Consider the following 14,425-nt stretch of genomic DNA (forward strand, 5'->3'; position numbering starts at 1 on the left):
GTGAAGAAACGTTCAAGTAAAGCAGAACTTCCAATACGACATAATGGAAAATGCTAAGCGCTTTCGCTTCAGCAGGGCTTTTCAGGCCTTAGCTTGAGGCAAGGACTCACGTCAAGTTACCCTGTAGCTCTAGAGCATGACAGGAGGAACTCCCACCCATGCTAGGGAAGCACCGTGTTTCCTTAGAGAAACTCCTTTTCTTTCCAGAGGGCTGCCCACAGTGAATAGAGGCCAGTCAAAGCAGTGTTATTTAGGTATCTCAGGCTGGCATGGATAGAGATTTAAAATGGGAACGCAAGGCTTAGGCATTCAAGTCTTCTTTTCTGGTGAACATGCACCCGGACACCTTCTTTTATCTAAAAAGTCCAAAGAGACTCTAGCTACACTCTGGTCCCTTGCTGAATCAACTTTTCTTCACAGAGTGTTCTGCATATATGGAACTCCCTCATCCTTGGAACGTTCTACCAGTGCTATTGGGCCGAAGCCTAGTTTAAAGTCCTGCATTTTAACAGGAAAAACGGTGATTTGGTTCCAGTAGGAATGCAAGCCTCCTCTCTCCTGTAGGTATGGGGTCATTGGGTAAGAGTTCCTAGAGGTAGGCGAAGCAGATTGTGTATCTTTGTGAAGCTCCACAGAGGGCAATGAGGCAGACTTCCATGGCATGTAGGACATGAGAGAACAGATCCCTGGAGCTGTTGAAGAGCTGAGTCCACCTAGCTTCCTAAGGAAGGGTGCTGCGAGTTGCCCTACACTCTGATTACATAGAGTGACTGGGAAAGGCTCCTAGGTCTGGATGTTTCTTAGAAGAGCAAAGGAGACTGCTGGTACTCACTGTATTTGTACGAAAAAGGGTGCCTACCCGAGTGTGCCTAGTGTCTGGTAAAGTGAAGAAACGTTCAAGTAATGCAGACCTTCGAATACGACATAATGGAAACTGCTAAGCGCTTTCGCTTCAGCAAGGCTTTTCAGGCCTTAGCTTGAGGCAAAGACTCACGTCAAGTTTCCCTGTAGCTCTAGAGCAGGACAGCAGGAGCTCCCACCCATGCTATGGAAGCACCGTGTTTCCTTAGAGAAAACTACTTCTCTTTCGTGAGGGCTGCCTACAAAGACCAGAAGCCAGGTAAAAACAGTGTTATTTAGGATTCTTCAGGGAAGCATGTTTAGAGATTTAACATGGGAAAGCAAGGCTTGTGCCTTCAGGTCTTCTTCTCCGGTTAACATGCAGCCGAAACCCTTCTGATTTCTAACAAGTCAATAGAGACTCTAGCTACACCCTGGTCCCTTGCTGAATCAACTTTTCTTCACAGGGTTTTCTGCATGTATCGAACTCCCTCATTCTTGGAACGCTCTAGGTAACCCTTCGGGCCTAAACCTATTCTAAAGTCCTGCAGTGTAACAGGAAAAACTTTGCTTAGATTCCAGGAGGAATGCAACCTGCTTTCTCCTGTAGGTATGGGGTCCTTGGGTAAGAGTTCCTAGAAGAAGGCGAAGCAGATTGTGTTTCTTAGTGTAGCTCCAATGAGGGCAATGAGGCAGACTTCCATGGCATGTAGGTCGTGAGAGAACAGAATTCCTGGAGCTGTTGAAGAGCTGAGTCCACCTAACTTCCTAAGGAAGGGTGCAGCGAGTTGTCCTACACTCTGAATACATAGAGTGACTGGGAAAGGCTTCTAAGTCTGGATGTTACTTAGAAGAGCAAAGGAGACTGCTGGTACTCAATGTATTTGTAGGAAAAAGGGTGCCTACACTAGGGTGCCTAGTGTCTGGTAGAGTGAAGAAACGTTCAAGTAAAGCAGAACTTCCAATACGACATAATGGAAAATGCTAAGCGCTTTCGCTTCAGCAGGGCTTTTCAGGCCTTAGCTTGAGGCAAGGACTCACGTCAAGTTACCCTGTAGCTCTAGAGCATGACAGGAGGAACTCCCACCCATGCTAGGGAAGCACCGTGTTTCCTTTGAGAAACTCCTTTTCTTTCCAGAGGGCTGCCCACAGTGAATAGAGGCCAGTCAAAGCAGTGTTATTTAGGTATCTCAGGCTGGCATGGATAGAGATTTAAAATGGGAACGCAAGGCTTAGGCATTCAAGTCTTCTTTTCTGGTGAACATGCACCCGGACACCTTCTTTTATCTAAAAAGTCCAAAGAGACTCTAGCTACACTCTGGTCCCTTGCTGAATCAACTTTTCTTCACAGAGTGTTCTGCATATATGGAACTCCCTCATCCTTGGAACGTTCTACCAGTGCTATTGGGCCGAAGCCTAGTTTAAAGTCCTGCATTTTAACAGGAAAAACGGTGATTTGGTTCCAGTAGGAATGCAAGCCTCCTCTCTCCTGTAGGTATGGGGTCATTGGGTAAGAGTTCCTAGAGGTAGGCGAAGCAGATTGTGTATCTTTGTGAAGCTCCACAGAGGGCAATGAGGCAGACTTCCATGGCATGTAGGACATGAGAGAACAGATCCCTGGAGCTGTTGAAGAGCTGAGTCCACCTAGCTTCCTAAGGAAGGGTGCTGCGAGTTGCCCTACACTCTGATTACATAGAGTGACTGGGAAAGGCTCCTAGGTCTGGATGTTTCTTAGAAGAGCAAAGGAGACTGCTGGTACTCACTGTATTTGTACGAAAAAGGGTGCCTACCCGAGTGTGCCTAGTGTCTGGTAAAGTGAAGAAACGTTCAAGTAATGCAGACCTTCGAATACGACATAATGGAAACTGCTAAGCGCTTTCGCTTCAGCAAGGCTTTTCAGGCCTTAGCTTGAGGCAAAGACTCACGTCAAGTTTCCCTGTAGCTCTAGAGCAGGACAGCAGGAGCTCCCACCCATGCTATGGAAGCACCGTGTTTCCTTAGAGAAAACTACTTCTCTTTCGTGAGGGCTGCCTACAAAGGCCAGAAGCCAGGTAAAAACAGTGTTATTTAGGATTCTTCAGGGAAGCATGTTTAGAGATTTAACATGGGAAAGCAAGGCTTGTGCCTTCAGGTCTTCTTCTCCGGTTAACATGCAGCCGAAACCCTTCTGATTTCTAACAAGTCAATAGAGACTCTAGCTACACCCTGGTCCCTTGCTGAATCAACTTTTCTTCACAGGGTTTTCTGCATGTATCGAACTCCCTCATTCTTGGAACGCTCTAGGTAACCCTTCGGGCCTAAACCTATTCTAAAGTCCTGCAGTGTAACAGGAAAAACTTTGCTTAGATTCCAGGAGGAATGCAACCTGCTTTCTCCTGTAGGTATGGGGTCCTTGGGTAAGAGTTCCTAGAAGAAGGCGAAGCAGATTGTGTTTCTTAGTGTAGCTCCAATGAGGGCAATGAGGCAGACTTCCATGGCATGTAGGTCGTGAGAGAACAGAATTCCTGGAGCTGTTGAAGAGCTGAGTCCACCTAACTTCCTAAGGAAGGGTGCAGCGAGTTGTCCTACACTCTGAATACATAGAGTGACTGGGAAAGGCTTCTAAGTCTGGATGTTACTTAGAAGAGCAAAGGAGACTGCTGGTACTCAATGTATTTGTAGGAAAAAGGGTGCCTACACTAGGGTGCCTAGTGTCTGGTAGAGTGAAGAAACGTTCAAGTAAAGCAGAACTTCCAATACGACATAATGGAAAATGCTAAGCGCTTTCGCTTCAGCAGGGCTTTTCAGGCCTTAGCTTGAGGCAAGGACTCACGTCAAGTTACCCTGTAGCTCTAGAGCATGACAGGAGGAACTCCCACCCATGCTAGGGAAGCACCGTGTTTCCTTGGAGAAACTCCTTTTCTTTCCAGAGGGCTGCCCACAGTGAATAGAGGCCAGTCAAAGCAGTGTTATTTAGGTATCTCAGGCTGGCATGGATAGAGATTTAAAATGGGAACGCAAGGCTTAGGCATTCAAGTCTTCTTTTCTGGTGAACATGCACCCGGACACCTTCTTTTATCTAAAAAGTCCAAAGAGACTCTAGCTACACTCTGGTCCCTTGCTGAATCAACTTTTCTTCACAGAGTGTTCTGCATATATGGAACTCCCTCATCCTTGGAACGTTCTACCAGTGCTATTGGGCCGAAGCCTAGTTTAAAGTCCTGCATTTTAACAGGAAAAACGGTGATTTGGTTCCAGTAGGAATGCAAGCCTCCTCTCTCCTGTAGGTGTGGGGTCATTGGGTAAGAGTTCCTAGAGGTAGGCGAAGCAGATTGTGTATCTTTGTGAAGCTCCACAGAGGGCAATGAGGCAGACTTCCATGGCATGTAGGACATGAGAGAACAGTTCCCTGGAGCTGTTGAAGAGCTGAGTCCACCTAGCTTCCTAAGGAAGGGTGCTGCGAGTTGCCCTACACTCTGATTACATAGAGTGACTGGGAAAGGCTCCTAGGTCTGGATGTTTCTTAGAAGAGCAAAGGAGACTGCTGGTACTCACTGTATTTGTACGAAAAAGGGTGCCTACCCGAGTGTGCCTAGTGTCTGGTAAAGTGAAGAAACGTTCAAGTAATGCAGACCTTCGAATACGACATAATGGAAACTGCTAAGCGCTTTCGCTTCAGCAAGGCTTTTCAGGCCTTAGCTTGAGGCAAAGACTCACGTCAAGTTTCCCTGTAGCTCTAGAGCAGGACAGCAGGAGCTCCCACCCATGCTATGGAAGCACCGTGTTTCCTTAGAGAAAACTAATTCTCTTTCGTGAGGGCTGCCTACAAAGACCAGAAGCCAGGTAAAAACAGTGTTATTTAGGATTCTTCAGGGAAGCATGTTTAGAGATTTAACATGGGAAAGCAAGGCTTGTGCCTTCAGGTCTTCTTCTCCGGTTAACATGCAGCCGAAACCCTTCTGATTTCTAACAAGTCAATAGAGACTCTAGCTACACCCTGGTCCCTTGCTGAATCAACTTTTCTTCACAGGGTTTTCTGCATGTATCGAACTCCCTCATTCTTGGAACGCTCTAGGTAACCCTTCGGGCCTAAACCTATTCTAAAGTCCTGCAGTGTAACAGGAAAAACTTTGCTTAGATTCCAGGAGGAATGCAACCTGCTTTCTCCTGTAGGTATGGGGTCCTTGGGTAAGAGTTCCTAGAAGAAGGCGAAGCAGATTGTGTTTCTTAGTGTTGCTCCAATGAGGGCAATGAGGCAGACTTCCATGGCATGTAGGTCGTGAGAGAACAGAATTCCTGGAGCTGTTGAAGAGCTGAGTCCACCTAACTTCCTAAGGAAGGGTGCAGCGAGTTGTCCTACACTCTGAGTACATAGAGTGACTGGGAAAGGCTTCTAAGTCTGGATGTTACTTAGAAGAGCAAAGGAGACTGCTGGTACTCAATGTATTTGTAGGAAAAAGGGTGCCTATACTAGGGTGCCTAGTGTCTGGTAGAGTGAAGAAACGTTCAAGTAAAGCAGAACTTCCAATACGACATAATGGAAAATGCTAAGCGCTTTCGCTTCAGCAGGGCTTTTCAGGCCTTAGCTTGAGGCAAGGACTCACGTCAAGTTACCCTGTAGCTCTAGAGCATGACAGGAGGAACTCCCACCCATGCTAGGGAAGCACCGTGTTTCCTTAGAGAAACTCCTTTTCTTTCCAGAGGGCTGCCCACAGTGAATAGAGGCCAGTCAAAGCAGTGTTATTTAGGTATCTCAGGCTGGCATGGATAGAGATTTAAAATGGGAACGCAAGGCTTAGGCATTCAAGTCTTCTTTTCTGGTGAACATGCACCCGGACACCTTCTTTTATCTAAAAAGTCCAAAGAGACTCTAGCTACACTCTGGTCCCTTGCTGAATCAACTTTTCTTCACAGAGTGTTCTGCATATATGGAACTCCCTCATCCTTGGAACGTTCTACCAGTGCTATTGGGCCGAAGCCTAGTTTAAAGTCCTGCATTTTAACAGGAAAAACGGTGATTTGGTTCCAGTAGGAATGCAAGCCTCCTCTCTCCTGTAGGTATGGGGTCATTGGGTAAGAGTTCCTAGAGGTAGGCGAAGCAGATTGTGTATCTTTGTGAAGCTCCACAGAGGGCAATGAGGCAGACTTCCATGGCATGTAGGACATGAGAGAACAGATCCCTGGAGCTGTTGAAGAGCTGAGTCCACCTAGCTTCCTAAGGAAGGGTGCTGCGAGTTGCCCTACACTCTGATTACATAGAGTGACTGGGAAAGGCTCCTAGGTCTGGATGTTTCTTAGAAGAGCAAAGGAGACTGCTGGTACTCACTGTATTTGTACGAAAAAGGGTGCCTACCCGAGTGTGCCTAGTGTCTGGTAAAGTGAAGAAACGTTCAAGTAATGCAGACCTTCGAATACGACATAATGGAAACTGCTAAGCGCTTTCACTTCAGCAAGGCTTTTCAGGCCTTAGCTTGAGGCAAAGACTCACGTCAAGTTTCCCTGTAGCTCTAGAGCAGGACAGCAGGAGCTCCCACCCATGCTATGGAAGCACCGTGTTTCCTTAGAGAAAACTAATTCTCTTTCGTGAGGGCTGCCTACAAAGACCAGAAGCCAGGTAAAAACAGTGTTATTTAGGATTCTTCAGGGAAGCATGTTTAGAGATTTAACATGGGAAAGCAAGGCTTGTGCCTTCAGGTCTTCTTCTCCGGTTAACATGCAGCCGAAACCCTTCTGATTTCTAACAAGTCAATAGAGACTCTAGCTACACCCTGGTCCCTTGCTGAATCAACTTTTCTTCACAGGTTTTTCTGCATGTATCGAACTCCCTCATTCTTGGAACGCTCTAGGTAACCCTTCGGGCCTAAACCTATTCTAAAGTCCTGCAGTGTAACAGGAAAAACTTTGCTTAGATTCCAGGAGGAATGCAACCTGCTTTCTCCTGTAGGTATGGGGTCCTTGGGTAAGAGTTCCTAGAAGAAGGCGAAGCAGATTGTGTTTCTTAGTGTAGCTCCAATGAGGGCAATGAGGCAGACTTCCATGGCATGTAGGTCGTGAGAGAACAGAATTCCTGGAGCTGTTGAAGAGCTGAGTCCACCTAACTTCCTAAGGAAGGGTGCAGCGAGTTGTCCTACACTCTGAATACATAGAGTGACTGGGAAAGGCTTCTAAGTCTGGATGTTACTTAGAAGAGCAAAGGAGACTGCTGGTACTCAATGTATTTGTAGGAAAAAGGGTGCCTACACTAGGGTGCCTAGTGTCTGGTAGAGTGAAGAAACGTTCAAGTAAAGCAGAACTTCCAATACGACATAATGGAAAATGCTAAGCGCTTTCGCTTCAGCAGGGCTTTTCAGGCCTTAGCTTGAGGCAAGGACTCACGTCAAGTTACCCTGTAGCTCTAGAGCATGACAGGAGGAACTCCCACCCATGCTAGGGAAGCACCGTGTTTCCTTAGAGAAACTCCTTTTCTTTCCAGAGGGCTGCCCACAGTGAATAGAGGCCAGTCAAAGCAGTGTTATTTAGGTATCTCAGGCTGGCATGGATAGAGATTTAAAATGGGAACGCAAGGCTTAGGCATTCAAGTCTTCTTTTCTGGTGAACATGCACCCGGACACCTTCTTTTATCTAAAAAGTCCAAAGAGACTCTAGCTACACTCTGGTCCCTTGCTGAATCAACTTTTCTTCACAGAGTGTTCTGCATATATGGAACTCCCTCATCCTTGGAACGTTCTACCAGTGCTATTGGGCCGAAGCCTAGTTTAAAGTCCTGCATTTTAACAGGAAAAACGGTGATTTGGTTCCAGTAGGAATGCAAGCCTCCTCTCTCCTGTAGGTATGGGGTCATTGGGTAAGAGTTCCTAGAGGTAGGCGAAGCAGATTGTGTATCTTTGTGAAGCTCCACAGAGGGCAATGAGGCAGACTTCCATGGCATGTAGGACATGAGAGAACAGATCCCTGGAGCTGTTGAAGAGCTGAGTCCACCTAGCTTCCTAAGGAAGGGTGCTGCGAGTTGCCCTACACTCTGATTACATAGAGTGACTGGGAAAGGCTCCTAGGTCTGGATGTTTCTTAGAAGAGCAAAGGAGACTGCTGGTACTCACTGTATTTGTACGAAAAAGGGTGCCTACCCGAGTGTGCCTAGTGTCTGGTAAAGTGAAGAAACGTTCAAGTAATGCAGACCTTCGAATACGACATAATGGAAACTGCTAAGCGCTTTCGCTTCAGCAAGGCTTTTCAGGCCTTAGCTTGAGGCAAAGACTCACGTCAAGTTTCCCTGTAGCTCTAGAGCAGGACAGCAGGAGCTCCCACCCATGCTATGGAAGCACCGTGTTTCCTTAGAGAAAACTACTTCTCTTTCGTGAGGGCTGCCTACAAAGACCAGAAGCCAGGTAAAAACAGTGTTATTTAGGATTCTTCAGGGAAGCATGTTTAGAGATTTAACATGGGAAAGCAAGGCTTGTGCCTTCAGGTCTTCTTCTCCGGTTAACATGCAGCCGAAACCCTTCTGATTTCTAACAAGTCAATAGAGACTCTAGCTACACCCTGGTCCCTTGCTGAATCAACTTTTCTTCACAGGGTTTTCTGCATGTATCGAACTCCCTCATTCTTGGAACGCTCTAGGTAACCCTTCGGGCCTAAACCTATTCTAAAGTCCTGCAGTGTAACAGGAAAAACTTTGCTTAGATTCCAGGAGGAATGCAACCTGCTTTCTCCTGTAGGTATGGGGTCCTTGGGTAAGAGTTCCTAGAAGAAGGCGAAGCAGATTGTGTTTCTTAGTGTAGCTCCAATGAGGGCAATGAGGCAGACTTCCATGGCATGTAGGTCGTGAGAGAACAGAATTCCTGGAGCTGTTGAAGAGCTGAGTCCACCTAACTTCCTAAGGAAGGGTGCAGCGAGTTGTCCTACACTCTGAATACATAGAGTGACTGGGAAAGGCTTCTAAGTCTGGATGTTACTTAGAAGAGCAAAGGAGACTGCTGGTACTCAATGTATTTGTAGGAAAAAGGGTGCCTACACTAGGGTGCCTAGTGTCTGGTAGAGTGAAGAAACGTTCAAGTAAAGCAGAACTTCCAATACGACATAATGGAAAATGCTAAGCGCTTTCGCTTCAGCAGGGCTTTTCAGGCCTTAGCTTGAGGCAAGGACTCACGTCAAGTTACCCTGTAGCTCTAGAGCATGACAGGAGGAACTCCCACCCATGCTAGGGAAGCACCGTGTTTCCTTAGAGAAACTCCTTTTCTTTCCAGAGGGCTGCCCACAGTGAATAGAGGCCAGTCAAAGCAGTGTTATTTAGGTATCTCAGGCTGGCATGGATAGAGATTTAAAATGGGAACGCAAGGCTTAGGCATTCAAGTCTTCTTTTCTGGTGAACATGCACCCGGACACCTTCTTTTATCTAAAAAGTCCAAAGAGACTCTAGCTACACTCTGGTCCCTTGCTGAATCAACTTTTCTTCACAGAGTGTTCTGCATATATGGAACTCCCTCATCCTTGGAACGTTCTACCAGTGCTATTGGGCCGAAGCCTAGTTTAAAGTCCTGCATTTTAACAGGAAAAACGGTGATTTGGTTCCAGTAGGAATGCAAGCCTCCTCTCTCCTGTAGGTATGGGGTCATTGGGTAAGAGTTCCTAGAGGTAGGCGAAGCAGATTGTGTATCTTTGTGAAGCTCCACAGAGGGCAATGAGGCAGACTTCCATGGCATGTAGGACATGAGAGAACAGATCCCTGGAGCTGTTGAAGAGCTGAGTCCACCTAGCTTCCTAAGGAAGGGTGCTGCGAGTTGCCCTACACTCTGATTACATAGAGTGACTGGGAAAGGCTCCTAGGTCTGGATGTTTCTTAGAAGAGCAAAGGAGACTGCTGGTACTCACTGTATTTGTACGAAAAAGGGTGCCTACCCGAGTGTGCCTAGTGTCTGGTAAAGTGAAGAAACGTTCAAGTAATGCAGACCTTCGAATACGACATAATGGAAACTGCTAAGCGCTTTCGCTTCAGCAAGGCTTTTCAGGCCTTAGCTTGAGGCAAAGACTCACGTCAAGTTTCCCTGTAGCTCTAGAGCAGGACAGCAGGAGCTCCCACCCATGCTATGGAAGCACCGTGTTTCCTTAGAGAAAACTACTTCTCTTTCGTGAGGGCTGCCTACAAAGACCAGAAGCCAGGTAAAAACAGTGTTATTTAGGATTCTTCAGGGAAGCATGTTTAGAGATTTAACATGGGAAAGCAAGGCTTGTGCCTTCAGGTCTTCTTCTCCGGTTAACATGCAGCCGAAACCCTTCTGATTTCTAACAAGTCAATAGAGACTCTAGCTACACCCTGGTCCCTTGCTGAATCAACTTTTCTTCACAGGGTTTTCTGCATGTATCGAACTCCCTCATTCTTGGAACGCTCTAGGTAACCCTTCGGGCCTAAACCTATTCTAAAGTCCTGCAGTGTAACAGGAAAAACTTTGCTTAGATTCCAGGAGGAATGCAACCTGCTTTCTCCTGTAGGTATGGGGTCCTTGGGTAAGAGTTCCTAGAAGAAGGCGAAGCAGATTGTGTTTCTTAGTGTAGCTCCAATGAGGGCAATGAGGCAGACTTCCATGGCATGTAGGTCGTGAGAGAACAGAATTCCTGGAGCTGTTGAAGAGCTGAGTCCACCTAACTTCCTAAGGAAGGGTGCAGCGAGTTGTCCTACACTCTGAATACATAGAGTGACTGGGAAAGGCTTCTAAGTCTGGATGTTACTTAGAAGAGCAAAGGAGACTGCTGGTACTCAATGTATTTGTAGGAAAAAGGGTGCCTACACTAGGGTGCCTAGTGTCTGGTAGAGTGAAGAAACGTTCAAGTAAAGCAGAACTTCCAATACGACATAATGGAAAATGCTAAGCGCTTTCGCTTCAGCAGGGCTTTTCAGGCCTTAGCTTGAGGCAAGGACTCACGTCAAGTTACCCTGTAGCTCTAGAGCATGACAGGAGGAACTCCCACCCATGCTAGGGAAGCACCGTGTTTCCTTAGAGAAACTCCTTTTCTTTCCAGAGGGCTGCCCACAGTGAATAGAGGCCAGTCAAAGCAGTGTTATTTAGGTATCTCAGGCTGGCATGGATAGAGATTTAAAATGGGAACGCAAGGCTTAGGCATTCAAGTCTTCTTTTCTGGTGAACATGCACCCGGACACCTTCTTTTATCTAAAAAGTCCAAAGAGACTCTAGCTACACTCTGGTCCCTTGCTGAATCAACTTTTCTTCACAGAGTGTTCTGCATATATGGAACTCCCTCATCCTTGGAACGTTCTACCAGTGCTATTGGGCCGAAGCCTAGTTTAAAGTCCTGCATTTTAACAGGAAAAACGGTGATTTGGTTCCAGTAGGAATGCAAGCCTCCTCTCTCCTGTAGGTATGGGGTCATTGGGTAAGAGTTCCTAGAGGTAGGCGAAGCAGATTGTGTATCTTTGTGAAGCTCCACAGAGGGCAATGAGGCAGACTTCCATGGCATGTAGGACATGAGAGAACAGATCCCTGGAGCTGTTGAAGAGCTGAGTCCACCTAGCTTCCTAAGGAAGGGTGCTGCGAGTTGCCCTACACTCTGATTACATAGAGTGACTGGGAAAGGCTCCTAGGTCTGGATGTTTCTTAGAAGAGCAAAGGAGACTGCTGGTACTCACTGTATTTGTACGAAAAAGGGTGCCTACCCGAGTGTGCCTAGTGTCTGGTAAAGTGAAGAAACGTTCAAGTAATGCAGACCTTCGAATACGACATAATGGAAACTGCTAAGCGCTTTCGCTTCAGCAAGGCTTTTCAGGCCTTAGCTTGAGGCAAAGACTCACGTCAAGTTTCCCTGTAGCTCTAGAGCAGGACAGCAGGAGCTCCCACCCATGCTATGGAAGCACCGTGTTTCCTTAGAGAAAACTACTTCTCTTTCGTGAGGGCTGCCTACAAAGGCCAGAAGCCAGGTAAAAACAGTGTTATTTAGGATTCTTCAGGGAAGCATGTTTAGAGATTTAACATGGGAAAGCAAGGCTTGTGCCTTCAGGTCTTCTTCTCCGGTTAACATGCAGCCGAAACCCTTCTGATTTCTAACAAGTCAATAGAGACTCTAGCTACACCCTGGTCCCTTGCTGAATCAACTTTTCTTCACAGGGTTTTCTGCATGTATCGAACTCCCTCATTCTTGGAACGCTCTAGGTAACCCTTCGGGCCTAAACCTATTCTAAAGTCCTGCAGTGTAACAGGAAAAACTTTGCTTAGATTCCAGTAGGAATGCAACCTGCTTTCTCCTGTAGGTATGGGGTCCTTGGGTAAGAGTTCCTAGAAGAAGGCGAAGCAGATTGTGTTTCTTAGTGTAGCTCCAATGAGGGCAATGAGGCAGACTTCCATGGCATGTAGGTCGTGAGAGAACAGAATTCCTGGAGCTGTTGAAGAGCTGAGTCCACCTAACTTCCTAAGGAAGGGTGCAGCGAGTTGTCCTACACTCTGAATACATAGAGTGACTGGGAAAGGCTTCTAAGTCTGGATGTTACTTAGAAGAGCAAAGGAGACTGCTGGTACTCAATGTATTTGTAGGAAAAAGGGTGCCTACACTAGGGTGCCTAGTGTCTGGGAGAGTGAAGAAACGTTCAAGTAAAGCAGAACTTCCAATACGACATAATGGAAAATGCTAAGCGCTTTCGCTTCAGCAGGGCTTTTCAGGCCTTAGCTTGAGGCAAGGACTCACGTCAAGTTACCCTGTAGCTCTAGAGCATGACAGGAGGAACTCCCACCCATGCTAGGGAAGCACCGTGTTTCCTTAGAGAAACTCCTTTTCTTTCCAGAGGGCTGCCCACAGTGAATAGAGGCCAGTCAAAGCAGTGTTATTTAGGTATCTCAGGCTGGCATGGATAGAGATTTAAAATGGGAACGCAAGGCTTAGGCATTCAAGTCTTCTTTTCTGGTGAACATGCACCCGGACACCTTCTTTTATCTAAAAAGTCCAAAGAGACTCTAGCTACACTCTGGTCCCTTGCTGAATCAACTTTTCTTCACAGAGTGTTCTGCATATATGGAACTCCCTCATCCTTGGAACGTTCTACCAGTGCTATTGGGCCGAAGCCTAGTTTAAAGCCCTGCATTTTAACAGGAAAAACGGTGATTTGGTTCCAGTAGGAATGCAAGCCTCCTCTCTCCTGTAGGTATGGGGTCATTGGGTAAGAGTTCCTAGAGGTAGGCGAAGCAGATTGTGTATCTTTGTGAAGCTCCACAGAGGGCAATGAGGCAGACTTCCATGGCATGTAGGACATGAGAGAACAGATCCCTGGAGCTGTTGAAGAGCTGAGTCCACCTAGCTTCCTAAGGAAGGGTGCTGCGAGTTGCCCTACACTCTGATTACATAGAGTGACTGGGAAAGGCTCCTAGGTCTGGATGTTTCTTAGAAGAGCAAAGGAGACTGCTGGTACTCACTGTATTTGTACGAAAAAGGGTGCCTACCCGAGTGTGCCTAGTGTCTGGTAAAGTGAAGAAACGTTCAAGTAATGCAGACCTTCGAATACGACATAATGGAAACTGCTAAGCGCTTTCGCTTCAGCAAGGCTTTTCAGGCCTTAGCTTGAGGCAAAGACTCACGTCAAGTTTCCCTGTAGCTCTAGAGCAGGACAGCAGGAGCTCCCACCCATGCTATGGAAGCACCGTGTTTCCTTAGAGAAAACTACTTCTCTTTCGTGAGGGCTGCCTACAAAGACCAGAAGCCAGGTAAAAACAGTGTTATTTAGGATTCTTCAGGGAAGCATGTTTAGAGATTTAACATGGGAAAGCAAGGCTTGTGCCTTCAGGTCTTCTTCTCCGGTTAAAATGCAGCCGAAACCCTTCTGATTTCTAACAAGTCAATAGAGACTCTAGCTACACCCTGGTCCCTTGCTGAATCAACTTTTCTTCACAGGGTTTTCTGCATGTATCGAACTCCCTCATTCTTGGAACGCTCTAGGTAACCCTTCGGGCCTAAACCTATTCTAAAGTCCTGCAGTGTAACAGGAAAAACTTTGCTTAGATTCCAGTAGGAATGCAACCTGCTTTCTCCTGTAGGTATGGGGTCCTTGGGTAAGAGTTCCTAGAAGAAGGCGAAGCAGATTGTGTTTCTTAGTGTAGCTCCAATGAGGGCAATGAGGCAGACTTCCATGGCATGTAGGTCGTGAGAGAACAGAATTCCTGGAGCTGTTGAAGAGCTGAGTCCACCTAACTTCCTAAGGAAGGGTGCAGCGAGTTGTCCTACACTCTGAATACATAGAGTGACTGGGAAAGGCTTCTAAGTCTGGATGTTACTTAGAAGAGCAAAGGAGACTGCTGGTACTCAATGTATTTGTAGGAAAAAGGGTGCCTACACTAGGGTGCCTAGTGTCTGGGAGAGTGAAGAAACGTTCAAGTAAAGCAGAACTTCCAATACGACATAATGGAAAATGCTAAGCGCTTTCGCTTCAGCAGGGCTTTTCAGGCCTTAGCTTGAGGCAAGGACTCACGTCAAGTTACCCTGTAGCTCTAGAGCATGACAGGAGGAACTCCCACCCATGCTAGGGAAGCACCGTGTTTCCTTAGAGAAACTCCTTTTCTTTCCAGAGGGCTGCCCACAGTGAATAGAGGCCAGTCAAAGCAGTGTTATTTAGGTA

Source organism: Balaenoptera physalus, assembly GCF_965194825.1.
Source record: "Balaenoptera physalus genome assembly, chromosome: 21".
Classification (NCBI taxonomy): Eukaryota; Metazoa; Chordata; class Mammalia; order Artiodactyla; family Balaenopteridae; genus Balaenoptera; species Balaenoptera physalus.